Genomic DNA, 9,636 nt, shown 5'->3' with positions numbered 1-9,636 from the left:
GTGTGTGTGTGTGTGTGTGTGTGTGTTTACATGTGCACACACACACACACACACACCTTTATACATGTGTCCTTAATATAATATCTGTTGTCAGAGAATGGCCAATCAAATGTTGTCTTTTATTATGACTAATATTCGTCCCTTAAATGGAATGAGGCATGGACAGAAACATAGAGTAGATTATTGATAACCAAGACTTGTGAGAGGGAAGAATGGGAGCTTATTACTTAATCTGCCCAGAAGGGGGTTACGTTTTGTTTTGCTGAGGTAGGATTTCTCCATGTAGCCAGGTGCCCTGGAAGCTCTAAGTCCCTTGCTCCACCTCCTTAGTGCTGTGGTTGTATTTCGTACACCCAGGCCAGCCTAGGTGCTGTTTCTGTTCAGGGATCACTGTACAATATTTTTTTTACACTGTCCCTAATACTTTATTGGCTTCCTATAGACCTGGGCCTATAGACCTGCTGTGCTCAGGGTAGGGTCACTACTCACCAGATTCCGGGTGGGTAATGAGAAAGCCTCTGCCTAAACTCCAGCCCCTTCAGAGTGTGGAGAAAAATCTAACGTTTTCTGGGCCAGCACAGGACATCCAGGTAGGGCGCAGGTGAGATCTAGGATTCAGGCTCCCGATGTTTACCTATCTCAGCTGTGTTCGGAGAAATATTCCTTGCTGTCATCCACATTGGGCTTGATGGTGTCACTGCCGGGCTTCCAGCCAGCAGGACAGACTTCCCCATGCTCGTCTGTATACTGGAAGGCCTGGACAAGGTGCAGAGCCTCATCTACAGAGCGTCCTACAGATAGGCTGTTGACTGTGATCTGGCGAAGCACACCCTTGGCATTGATGATAAAGAGGCCCCTGTCAGCGATGCCCTCATCATTTTTCAACACGCCGTAATTCTGGGACAAGCTTTTAGTCACATCAGCAAGCAGAGGGATATTCAGGGGGCCCACGTCTCCCTCCTTCCGTGGGGTATTAATCCACGCCAGGTGGGTGAACTGAGAGTCCACAGATGCTCCCGGCACCTCGCAGTCCAGCTTTCGGAAGTCCTCAGCATGGTTGCTAAAAGGGATGACCTCCGTGGGGCAAACAAAAGTGAAGTCCAGTGGTTAGAAAAAGAGGACCACGTACTTCCCTCTGTAGTCTGAAAGCTTGATTTCCTTAAAGGCACCATCTACCACCAAGGTGGCTATGAAGTCAGGGGCAGGCTTTCTGCTGTGTGCGTTGCTGGAGGCCATAACTGCGTGGGCAAGAGTCAGACACATGGATGACCAGACACGAGCAGAGACAGGAAAGAGATCACAGAACCACTGTACAATACTTTAATATAGCTAACACACACATTTACATACATACATACATACATACATACATACATACATACATACTGTCACCAAAGTACAATTTAGCATGCACACTAATCCAAAAGATGTTCAAAATTAAGTGAAAATGGAAACTGAGACTAAGACACCCTGAATAAATTATAGAAATGTGTGAGTGTGTTTGTGTGTGCACAGAAAGGGATCAGATCACTTTTTTAGCAGTTGTCAATGGAGGTGGGGTTGGCCAGGCAGACAAAGAAGGGAAACATTCTTGGTCTTTTATAGTACCAAAAAGAAAAATTGGATTATGAATGGTTCTGATTTTTAACCTTTTCAAAAAAATTTTTAAAAAATGTGTTTATTTATTATATATAAGTGCACTTGTAGCTGTCTTCAGACACCAGACGATGGCATCAAATCCCATTACACATGGTTATGAGCCACCATGTAGTTGCTGGGATTTGAACTCAGGACCTCCATAAGAGTAGTCAGTGCTCTTAACCACTGAGTCATCGCTCCAGCCCAATTCTGAATTTATTCACTTAGTGGTGTGTCTGTGTGTTTTCCTATGAAAAAGATTCAACATGCTAAAAACCACCATCCTTGTTTTTGGTGATCTCAGAATGAATCAAGTTAGAATTTATATTGGGGCAGCATCTCAAAATACTTAATGTAGAAACACAGTGAAGGGACAACTTTGGGATGTCAGAAGAGGGGAATCCCTGGAAGAGGTGGCATTTTGGCTTTAAATACCCAAAGGTAGTCACCATCAGAAAGGCACAGTTCCCAGAACGAGGCCAGCCTTTTCAGATGCCAGCCAGATTCCAGACCCCACCGAATATGGGATGGTGTTAGGTGAAGAGACAGCTTCTTCTACTCCCTGGTTACATAGGGACAAGCCAAGAGAGCATTGACAGTTCTCCCAAGAAATTTCCCTTCCAAGTTCCCTGGGGAGTTCATTTTCTTTCTGTGGTCAGGAGGCAGATTTTAGCCATTTTCCTTCCCACTGTCTCCTGTTTCATGCATGGTGTGTCTTGGAGGCATGGTCTCCACAGAGCTGTCTGGCAGCGCCCTCTGCTGGCAGGAGTCAGAGCGGCAAGCTCTGGCCTCGTAGTGTCCTCCTGCTGCAAGGGGTTTGGCCCAGATTAGTTTTGACACTAGGCTTAGTCATATGCAAGTTTCCATTTACTGCATATTTATATACTCATAGATAATGTAAAGAGAGGAAATCAGAAAAACCATGATAGACACACCTTTTATCATATATACTATGCCATGTATATAGCTCTAACATAGAGATAGATAGTATATGTAGTATATAGTATTGTGTCTATGCCTACATATGTGTAGATGTGTACGTTATATGGAGGGAAGGAAAAGAGAAAACAAAAGAAGGAGGAAGGAAAAGAGGGAGGAAGAAGCTGATTCTTCCTTAACATTCCGAATTTAAGATTATTCCCAACTTCTTCTGTATTGCTAATTCCACCAAGTCTTAATCCTTCCGGAAACTTCTCCAAACTCCCAGGCTAAGGCAAACATTTCTTATCTCCACCTGCTTGTGCTTTTGTGTCCAACCGTTTCTACTGAAACAGCACATTTGTTAGTGTGCTGTCTGTCCTTCCCTGGTGGCTTCTGCCTCTGAGCTTCCAGGGGTCCCCACCGTGAGGGTTGTGGTAAGATGAGAGGGTTTTTCTCCTACCAGCCGCCACCAGCTGCCACCAGCGAACAAGCAGATGATCTGAGTCTGACAGCACATCTCGAGTGCACACAGGCGCATGCACCCCCACACACACGCACACGCACATGCACATACACGTTTGTGAGCACGTGTTCCTCCACTCTGGCTGGAACTCCGCATGGGGGTGAGGTCAGGTCAGCTCACTACTGACAGGAAATAAGGCCAGAAAGGCCAGTGAGGCCAGGATGAGGCTTTGGACTTTAATCAGCAGGTGGTTCTCTAGATAGTTCCAGATGTGCTCAGTGGAATCAGGAAAGAAAGGCAGAACAGGGGAAGAGAAAGAAGGCAACAAGAAGGTGGGAGAGAGGCTGTGACGGGAAGGGAACACAACAGCTTCTAGAAGCTGTAAAAGGCCACAAGACACTTCCCCTCCCCCAGCACTAGAAAGGTCTGTACTCCTGCTGATATCTTGCCAGGGAGATCCATTCTTGAACTTGGACCTCCATGACTATATTATAATAAATAAGTCTGTGTCTCTCTGAGACACCAGATTTATGGTCATTTGTGACAGCAGAGATGCAAGCTGACTGAAGAAGCATGAGAAATATTTCAGAAGGCAGGAAATGGGGTCCTAGCACCCACTAGGCTGTCTGTGCAGGGCAGAGTCAGGCAGAAGCCAGAGCAGGAGCCTGGCCCTGCAAGGTCCTGGCCCCAAAGGAAGAAGGCCCAGGGGTGGCTCAAGAACCAGAGGCCTGAGGAGGTTTGGAAGAGCGTTTTCTATTGGCTGAGCTTCACTCTGAGCTCCTGGATCTGTTGATTTGTTTTTGAGACAGAATAGATTGTGTAGCCCAGGCTGGCTCTAAACGTGAGATCCTCCTGCCCCCACTCTCCTGCTGAGTATGTGTCACCCCAGCCTGGATCTTGATCAAAGTCTCCTTAATCTTCAGCAACAGCTCCAAACACTTGCCCAGAGTGGACAAAAGCTTCAAATCAGTCACTTCCTGGACACTGGCTGGGGGCAGTTCCCTAAATACGGGCAACTCATTGAGGAAGGGGCTGAGCAAGGCAAAGGAGGCAGTTAAGGCCTTTGGGTCCTGGGCTCCCAAATGAGCTCTCTCTGGCCACTTCTTCATTTGGGGGAACTCAGAAAAAGCATGTGGAGCAGAAACAATAAGAGACTGAAAAAGCACTGTTAGCACACAGGAGGAAACCAGACCTCTGGCTTTTCTTTCTTTGTTTATTGTTTTGGAGTATTTGAGAAGCAGAGCCAGATCCAGGAGTTCAAGGCTAGCCTTAGAATATAGGGAATTGCAAGCAAGTCTGGGCTACACAAAACATTGTTTAGAGAGATAGATGGATGGATAGATACATAGGCAGACAGACAGATGAGAGACAGATGATAGATAGATAGATAGATAGATAGATAGATAGATAGATAGATAGATAACAGATGATAGATAAGTAGAAGATAGAAGATGAATGATAGATAGCTAGACAGATATGTATAGATAGAAGATAGATGATAGCCAGAGAGATAGAAGATAGATAGATAGATGATAGACAAACAGATGATAGATAGATAGAAGATAGACAGATGATAGATAGATAGATAGATAGATAGATAGATAGATAGATAGATAGAGATAGTCAGTCATCCTTTTGATAAGCCAGGAAGGAAACTGGATCCTGAATTGCAGGGGGAGTAGGAAAGGCCTGGCCTTGCCTTCCACGGGTTCCCAGATAAAGTGACAAGTGTGGTCTGGTGACAGAGTTTTAAATTCTCAGAGCCTTATAGTAAGTACTAAATGTGGCAGGTGACGTTCTCCCAGCAGAGGATGCAAAACATGGATGGAAATATACACTGGGGTCTCAGTGTCCTCATCAGTAAATTTCAGGGTCTGTGTGGCCAGATCTGCAGTCTCGAAGCCATGACAGTCCTGATGTGTGACTGGTGGGTTGATAAAGGAACATGTTGTGGACATGGTGGCCCTGCTCCACAGTCACAGTGTGGCCTGGGACATTCGTCTGCAAGTCTATTGCATCAGCAACAGGAAGGACTGGCTTTTCTCAGAACCAGGGCTGGGGTGGGATGGGGGAAGTTGGGAATGGGGCAAGATAGAAAGACCTGCCAATTTCCTGGGTCCGCTCTGGGTCAGGTCTTCATACCGAACCTATAACAGCCATACAGTTCTCTGAACAACAGAGACTCCTATCGCAGCCAGCATAAATGGAAAGAGCCCAGGCCTCTTGGTGTGACTGAGGCCTCTGGGTAAGAGTCTGTCACCTCATCAATGAGCAGTTCTTAGACTCTTGATGTCTCCATATCCAGATTTTTTTTCAGTTTGAAATTTTTTTCCCGTTAGCCCAGTTTCCAGATAGGAGACTGAGGCCTACAGAGGTGTCAGGTGTGGAGGTAGAGGTCCCTTTAAGGACTTCTTGGGTGGTTGGTAGCACTTGATCCTTCTTAGAGGATACACCACAGAAGCTGAGTGCATCCGCTGTCTTCTTCACGACGGTAACACCCATTTGGAGTCAGGCTAGGTACGGCCTGTGAAGCTGCCAGGGTTGGTGTTCTAAAACTTTGGATGCTGCTGGTCTGCAGCCCACACTACTGACTCTAGCTTATCACCTCATTTTATTTTCTCCCTAATGTACATCACAACATGGACAGTGGGATAGTGCAGCCAGATTTCATGTGTTCATCATGACCTCTTCCCCGTCCCTACCCCATGCCAGATCTCAACTGCCTAGCATGCTCTTAGGACACAATGCCGACACAAAGGAGGCTCTCTGTGCACGGACTTCTCTTGGGCTGAGAGCCCACTATGTGGGCTAAGGGACTGAAGGCAGAAACAGGACAAACCGTGGACACAGGGCCCCTGCCTTAGGATGTGAGTGATGTGTAAGTGGAGGTCAAACTCAGGGCTTCGTACCATGCTAGGCAACCCCTCTGCTACAGCCTCAGCTTGGCTGCTTCAGACCCTGGACCTCACCAGTCAGAACTGAAGCAAAACTGTCAAGGAAAATAGCACAGGAGATGGGGGTGTACGGTTCAGTGGTGGGGTGCATGTCCTTACAAGGCTCTGAGTTTGGCTCAGCCCTGACGTAGCGGAGGATAGAAGATGGGGGGAGAGAGGGAGGGTGGGAACAAGGGGGCAGGAGAGATTTCTAGCAGCCTGTCAGAGACATCTCAGGCCCCTAGACACTAAGTGACATATGTTCATATAGATAGTGTTTTTAAACTGGAAAGACTGTCCCTACCTTGGTTTGTAGCCACCTGGGCTGAGGGCCAGCTGAGGTTACTTGGGGCCTGGCAGCCTGGGTACCACTTGCTCATCTTACCCTTGGATCACATTCACATGATGTTCTGGCCAGGCCCTTGACCCCAGTTCCTCTGGGGCCAATTCAATTTGTCCAGACTGGGGCATTCTGGGTGAGGTTATTCCAAAAGATGTGTCAGCCACCCTCCGTTTCTCCACAGGGTTGTAGTCATGGAAAGACTAGAGAAAGTGTGTGTGTGTGTGTGTGTGTGTGTGTGTGTGTGTGTGTGTGTGTGTATGCGCGTATGTGTGTATTAGTGTGTGAGTGTGTTAGCGTGTGTGTATATGTGTTAGTGTGTGTATGTGTATGTTAGTGTGTGTATATGTGAGAGTATGTGTGTATGTGTGTGTCAGTGTGTGTGTGTTAGTGTGTGTATATATGTGAGTATGTGTATACATGCGTATCAGTGTGTAGGTATGTGAGTGTGTTAGTGTGTGTATGAGTGTGTGTATGTGTGTTAGGGTGTGTATGTGTGTATATGTGTGTTAGTGTGTGTGTATGAGTGTGTGTGTTAGTGTGTGTTTATGTGAGTGTGTGTGTATGTGTGTGTTAGTGTGTGTATATGTGTATGTGTGTCAGTGTGTGTTTATGTGTATGCATGTGTGTAAGTGTGTGTGTTAGTGTGTATGTATATGTATATATGTGTGTTAGTATGTATATGTGTGTGCGTGCGTGCGTGCGTGCGTGCGTGTGTGTGTGTGTGTGTGTGTGTGTGTGTGTGTGTGTGTGTAGGGCCCCATCATTACCATGTAGTACTTGTCCTAGCTGAAGAGCTGTCTCTTTAGCCCATGACTGGTGACGTTAACTGAAGCTTGAGGACTAGAGCAGCGTCTGACACTTCCCTCCTCTCTGAGGTTTTCTTGCCATTTGACCCAGATATGGCATTTGTAAGAGCAGAAAAAATAAACCTGTGCCTCTAAAAAAGCTCCGTTTCCCTCTCCTGCCTTCCTTTTTTCTCTGATAGTAGAGTTTTCCTGACTCCAAACTTAGGACTACTATCTGTCTGTCGGTGCCTGTGTGCATACGTGTGTGTGTATGTGTGTGTGTGTGTGTGTGTGTGTGTGTGTGCGCGCGCGCGCGTGTGTGTGCGTGCGTGCATACAAAGGTCAAAGGTCAGCCTCTCATGTCATTCCTCAGGAGCCATCCCCTCCCCCTGTTTGAGATGGAGACTCTCTCTCTCTGAGACCTGGGGATCATTGATTAACTAGGCTGGCCAACCTGATAGCTCCAGGGACCCTCCTGTCTCCTAGGATCACAAGCTGAGACTACCACACCCAGCTTTTATGTGGACTCTCGGGAGCAAACTCAGGTCCACATGCAGCATGTAGCAACACCAGTACCAACGAGATATCCCCCCAGCTGAATCCACCTTCCGATGTGACATAAATGCTGGTCCCAGTCTATCAGGGTTCTCTGTCTGCCATGGAGACCTGGAGGGCATCCTGGTCAGGAGTCTGCTGGCTGGGACCTGTCCGTGCAAACACCTCTCAGTTCAAACACCTATGGCTCCCATATGGTCGGCACACTGGGCAGTGTGCTCACCTTTAATCCCACCACTCAGGAGGCAGAGGCAAGTAGATCTCTGTGTTCAAGACCAGCCTGGTCTCCAGAGCAAGTTATAGGACAGCCAGAGCTATACTCGGTTCAAAAAACCAAACCAAACAAAAACTCCAACAACAACAGCAACAGCAGCAGCAGCAACAAGAAGCCTGTAAGCCAGGAGGGCCAGGTACTTGGGGAGCCCCAGCCCTTGGATCTAAGGTACAGAGGCCTTAACAAAAGGTAGCCCTCGAGTTTTCTAACTGCAGCAGAAGAGGCCCAGGAAGGGCCTGGCCACTGGGTCAGAGGCAGCTGTTGCAGGGCTCCAGGGGCCCGTGTGGCTCTTTTCCATGCCTCACTGGAGTCAGCTCTCCCAGCCCTGACCGCAAGGGAACACTCTGTTTGCCAGTTCTCACGTGGTGGCCCTGTGCTTGGGCACTAAGGCACAGAGTAATGCCCTGAGGGGCCCGAGTGTGGACTCAAAGGGAGTTACACAACCAGGGCTGGAGAGGACTCCTTTGGAGATTTCCAAACCTTGCCGTTTGTGAGTGGCACCCGTGTCCTGCCGCATGGCCTTCGACTGGACATACTGCTCAGCATGAACACTGGAAGAATTTCTCTCCAGAAGATGTAAAAGTCATGATATAGGCTAGAAGGGAATCAACAGAACATTTATTTAAAGAGGCACTTTCTGCTCTCACAGAGGACCTGGGCTCTGTTATCCGCACCTCACATGGTGTCTTGACATCTGTAAATTCCCTTTCCCTTTCCGGATCTCTGCAGGCCCCAGGCACACAACAGGTGGAGCACAGATATATACAAAGGCAAAACACTCACACATATAAATAAAATATTTAAAAACCAATCAACCAGAAACCTCGTTTACTTCATTCTATTTGTTTGTTTGTTTATTGTGACAAGATCAAATACAGAGCCCCCCACATGGCTGTGAATCCCACCACTGAGCTATAGCTTCCAACCCCTTAATTGATTTTGGTTTTAGTTTTGGTTTTCTCTGAGACAAGATTTTTCCTTTGTAACCTAGGCTGGTCTGGAACTCATTCTGAAGGCCAGACTGGCCTCCAATGATGGTAATCCCATTGCTTCAGCCTCCTGAGGGTGTTGGCATCACAGTGAGGAGATTCTTTAATTTAACATATCAATTTTGAAGAGTCAATTTTGAATGTTCTTTTCCAAATCAATCTAGGGAACCATCCGATGCCAGGTCTTTGCTGGCTGCTACAGGTTATCCTGGGCTAATGTGTCCTGCCAACTATTCTGTTCACAGACCCTGCTTGATGGAAAAGTACTCCTGTAAAGAGAACTGCTGGGACTTGAACATGACAATGTCCATTGTGACTGGACTTCTGTCCCTGGCTTCGAGATGCTTTGTCCTATACAGAGCTGTTCCAGTTCAGGTTACTGTTCCTCTGTTCGTTTCACAGCTAGGTACCCAGGCCGAAGGAGTGAGCTGTGTGGGTTAGGAGGCAAGGAAGCAGGCAGCAAAACGGTAACTTGACTTCAGGTAACCTAAAAGAGCTATTGATTGCCTGCAGTCAAGTGTACTGGGTGCCAAGGGGACACAGCTTCCTTCTAACTGGTTGAGCAAGCTGCTAAAGAAAGAGTTGGCCGCCCACTGAGGCAGTCATGCAGACCTGAAGTGACAAGCAGAAGCCTGGCAGGTTTGTCCCTGGGTAGATGGATCGCCTGATACGGACACTGGCGACCAAACGCTGGGATTGGCTCAAAACAAGGCCGTGTTGATCCAGTGACTGGGT

The 9,636-nt window shown here is 47.4% G+C and overlaps 1 pseudogene; it reads right to left on the bottom strand.

Annotated features, from left to right (window-relative positions):
* Positions 1-400: 400 nt before the first annotated feature.
* Positions 401-9,094, bottom strand: Prdx1-ps2 (peroxiredoxin 1, pseudogene 2; annotated as a pseudogene).
* Positions 9,095-9,636: the final 542 nt, after the last annotated feature.

Source organism: Rattus norvegicus, chromosome 1 (genome assembly GCF_036323735.1).
Source record: "Rattus norvegicus strain BN/NHsdMcwi chromosome 1, GRCr8, whole genome shotgun sequence".
NCBI classification, from domain to species: Eukaryota; Metazoa; Chordata; class Mammalia; order Rodentia; family Muridae; genus Rattus; species Rattus norvegicus.
The sequence above is the reverse complement of the archived record's forward strand: the minus strand, read 5'-3'. Positions and strand labels throughout refer to the sequence as shown.